We start from the raw sequence: 5,024 nt of genomic DNA, 5'->3' as shown, positions 1-5,024 counted from the left end.
GGGCTCAACAGTTTCCCTAGTCTCACCTGGCCAAATCACACAACTCTTCCCAAAGTGAGTCCCAAAGCAAAACCTCACATCAGGGTCAGTCACTACTCAGATAATTTCATCAGTCACTACTCAATATTCATGGAGAAGTCTTTTCACCTTAACTGGAGGCAGGCTTTCAGCTTCCCTGGATCTCCTTTCATGGTCCCAGCTCCTATCTGGATTCAGCAAACAGTCACCTGGGTTCAAAGGCAGACAGCATCCAGTTCCTTGTCCAGCTCTCCATGCAGTTCCTTTTCCACACTGAAGCTCAGTGTCCAATCCACCTTGAATCCTTCACAGTCTCTGTTCCTGGGAAGTCAAGGCTAACAAAATAACAAAGTACTGACATCTCAGTCATGCTTCCTCTGGCAGCTCCTCAACTGCTGCTCAGCAGTTCCAGCTGGCCCTCAGAAGTCTTCAGCAGAAGATTTAGCTGGTTCCCAGAATCAAAATCACTTCATCCAGGTTCTCAAAATATAAATCATTCTCTCCAGCCTGGGACTCTCTTCCTCAGGCTCCAGAACCTGGCTCCAAAAAGATCTGAAATTCCAGCTAGGGCTTCTCCTTATATACCTATTAGCTCCTCCCTAGTCTGCCCCTCCCTGTTACACCAGCAACTTCCTGTTACATCAGCAACAGGGGTTCATACCATTTGTTTCTTAACAGAGCCTTGATCTAATTAATTTCAAACTAGGTGCTAAGTACCTGTTAGCTTTGCTAATACAGAGGGATCAAATTACATTACTATTACATACACATGCATAACCTATAATTAATTAATTGTTTGCCTTCTCAATGAGGGAGGTGGGGAAGGAACAAGGGAGAGAATTTGAACTCAAGTTTTAAAAATGAATGCTAAAATGTGTTTCTACATGTAACTGTGAAAAATAAAATTCTAAATATATATTTTAAATAATGTAAATTCCTTGTGATTAGGAATTGTCATTCTTTGTAGTTCTATACCCAGTGCCTATTACTTTGTTACATACATTAGTTGCTCACTAAATGTTTGATGATCAATTGACTACTACTGTGTAACCATGGGAAAATCACTTAACCAGTCTGTACCTCATTTACTTCATCTGAAAAACAGATATAACAATAGTACCTACTCTTGGATTTTTGTTAGAACCAAATAAAATAATGTATTTAAAAAGATACATAAGAGTTATAATTACCATTATTATTGTTATTGCTTTTATTACACTGCTTGCTACCACCTTCCAGTGAAGATGTTCCCAAAGGCATGTGAAAAATGAAGGCTATATCTACAGTTAGAAATGTTGTCCATCCTGTAATTCCTGGGGTTAGGTCATTTGTAGTATCTGCAATGATTTATCTCTAAGTGGACCAATAGGACTCATTAATATAGTTTAAGACTTGCTTTTTATTCTGAAAATGACTTCTTATAACAACTCAAATGACAGAAAACTCACTTTTCTAAACTCTTATTACATAATCCTAATCCAGAGCAGTGGTGTCCAACAAATAGACACTGATCCTTGCAACCACAAACTGAATTAACATTACTGAATAATGAACATTATCTATATTGCATTGTATTTTCATTTATTTTGTAAAAAAAAAAATTCCCAATTCCCAATTACATTGTAATCAAGTTTTGCCAGTGGCTTGCTGCCTGGGGGGCTCACTTCTAGGCAAGAAGATTTAGTCACTTTAGGGATAAAAAAGCTAGATCTCTTCATTATTTAGACGAAGAAACAGAAGCCTCAAGCAAGACAATGTGTATCTAAGTTAACCAGATATTAATTAGCAGAAGCAAGTTTTTAACCTGTCTTCTGACTCCAAATCCAATTCTTTTTGGGTTATGGAAATAAAGAACTGCATATTAACTGCCATAATTATGTTCATAAATTCTCTTAGAACAGGGGTTATGTCATCTAAATTTCATATGTCCTAGGGACTAGAAAAATAGGTCTAGATAGAACATAAACACATCTACAAAGAATGTGTGTTGAACTGGATTGGATTGGATTATGTTAGGATTATTTACTTCCTGGTACTACAAGTGTGGATAGTTTTTTTTAAGGAATGAACAATAATCCACTGTCTGATTTCATCATGACATGCCACTAATTGGCTTTTTATGGCTGCTAATAATGTACTAGTTTTATTTCATTTTTAAATATTCCTGACGCAAAGGAACTGTAGTATTGTGACATCACTGCCATACTTAGCACCCTACTTCTGTTATATGCTACTTGTGAGACTTTGGATAAGCCAGTTCCCCACTTTCAACTTCTAGAAGATGAGGGAGTTGGATCACGTGATCTCTAAGGTCACTTTCATGCTAAATCTACTGAACCCTAAACCCAATCCTCTTTCTCCTATACTTGGTTAAATGTTTTCACATATTAGAGAGAGATGACAAGGCTGGGCTACCCCAGATTTCTGTTTAAAAAAATGTGTCCCAGAAGGCAATGGCTACATCAAGAAAGGCTTAATAAAAGTTACTAACTGGTGATATTAAAATAAAAAAAAGATAATTCAAATATAGACCAAATCATATGTCAATTATATGATAAATTAATTGCATGTTTATCTTTTAATGCATACTTATTAAAAAATACATAAATGACTTAAATCACAATAGTTTAAGCCAGAACCAGAGACATTCAGAGTGAGATTGTATTTCATTTTTTAATGAAGTATAAGTTAAAATCCATAATCACAATTGCATGAATACAATTCCTTTTTCTCATATGAAGAATCATATGGAATAAATTATGCTTTATTATTAATATTTTCTAATTTAGTTGGCTTTATGCCTTATTTCTCTTCCAAGTGAGAAGTGTGATTGCTTTACCACATCTCATAATTTGCATTTTGCCTCATTAAAATATATTACTATTTGAAAATTGATATCATTGTCACATTGTATTAATTCTAAATACTCATTAATTTCAGCCTTCAGAAATAATCATTAAAATCATAGCATATGTGAATGAAAACAAATAGAAAATAACTGTTGACTCTTGGATTTTTATATGTACACCTTTTAAAAAGGTATAGATAGTGGAGATTTCCTATATTCCTAGCCAATATTGCAGAAGTATACACTGAATAGCTAGTACTCTGTCCAAAGGGGTCTCCTGTTGGAAGTATAAGTGAGACATGTTTGATTAAAAATCCATTTCACATATTTGTTGTGGTTGCTTTTCCTTGCGCATGTATTCCAAAGACAAACCTTATATGTACATGTATGTTGCTTCCCCTCCCAGGTTTTCCTCCCCAGTATCTTACTCTAATCAGTGGGTTATATCATCAGAAGGGCATTGCCACTTTTATTTAGGGTTCCAGAAGTAACACTAAATACCTTGGGTTTTGAGGACTAAGGACCATGATCCTTATCAATATGTTCTTCATTGATTATTAGCAAACATTAATTAAGGCAACTAGGTGGCACAGTAGATAGAGTGTTGGGCTTGGAGTCAGGAAGACTCATCTTAGTGAGTTCAAATTTGGCCTCAGACTTTTAATAGCTGTGTGACCCTGGGCAAGTCACTTAATCCTGTTTGCCTCAGTTTCTCATGAACAAAATGAGCTGCAGAATGAAATGGCAAGCCACACCAGCATCTTTGCCTAGAAAACCCCAAATTGTTCCACAAAGAATCAAATAGGATTGAAAAATGACTAAAAAGCAATAAGCATTAATTAATTTTCATAAAAGGCATTTCCAAAGCTGATACAGCAAGGATAGTTATTATAGTGCCATATCCTCAAACCTGGGAAACACTTTGCCCTTATAAATACAATCCCTAGAAAAAGTAGACACATATAAAGAATATACATGCTAAAGGGTAAACTTGTAATTCCTAGTTACTGGGAATGCCAATTCTCCTTTTGTGGATTCCTCATGATTTTCCTCTTAATTTTAGCCCTCTCTCAAGAGTACCCTTATAGAGTCCTGAAGCTGCCTTTCCTGGAGTGTCCAGTTTGTCTTTAGTGTCTCCGGTCATTTGAAGTTTCTGTCTTTAGCCACTGCTATTATAGGGACTTTACTACCAGTCTCTAGTGGACACTCCAGAATGTTACCTGGTCAATGTAGGATTGAGGCAGGAGAGAAACTCACTTTGCTCTGTCTATCCACCAGGTTACAGGAGTCTTTAACCGCTAAACTGATTTACTAATTGATCTGTGTTTGGAGTGGGTTTGTTGTGTGATACACAGGTCCAAAAGTATGTCTGGGCCTTTCAGCCAATCACAAGATATTTCTTGCATGGTGTCATTTGCTTTTATCTAATGACCCTATAATTCTTTCAAATCGATTGAGGACTTATTCATATCTAATAGTTTTATTTTATTATTGATACATTGATTGACTTGATGGAGATATCCAAGCCTTCTATGATTCCATTAATTGGGGAAATGGTGGAGAATATATAAATATCTATATAAATTTACATATCAGTATTCACATATTGATAGGATGTGATTGCTACTAAATTAGGACGTAGAATATCATGAAACATAGAACATAAAAAGATATTTTCTGTTCTTTTTCAATTTTAAATTAACTATTCCCTTTTTATAGCTCATTATTTTAGCATTTTATAATTAAATGTATTTTGCAGGATGACTCTCTCTCTATACATATATATACAAACACACTCACATGTATATCTATTCCTATGCATTTATTTATATATGTACACTATGCTTGCAATAATTAACCTACTCAAAGTTTATCCTCTGAAATACATTTGCTTATAATTTTTTAAATGAAGGAGAAAATTAGAGTTGCAAAATATCAGAAAAATTGATTTTAAATTAGCTTTGATATTGAGGAATATCTGGAAAAAGCATTATCTTATGTTTTATGTTTAGCTATGCTCTATATACTAACAGTAGAATATTAAAAATTACAAAATAAATACAAACTCAAATCATTCCCTTAAAATAGTATTTGTTTTATGGGATCAAGGAAATATAGTAAATACTCTCTCTCTCTCTCTCTCTCTCTCTCTCTCTCT

Source organism: Petaurus breviceps, unplaced genomic scaffold (assembly GCF_028583685.1).
Source record: "Petaurus breviceps papuanus isolate PSGF00001 unplaced genomic scaffold, PetGlider_PUasm1.0 90644, whole genome shotgun sequence".
NCBI lineage: Eukaryota > Metazoa > Chordata > Mammalia > Diprotodontia > Petauridae > Petaurus > Petaurus breviceps.
The sequence above is the reverse complement of the archived record's forward strand: the minus strand, read 5'-3'. Positions refer to the sequence as shown.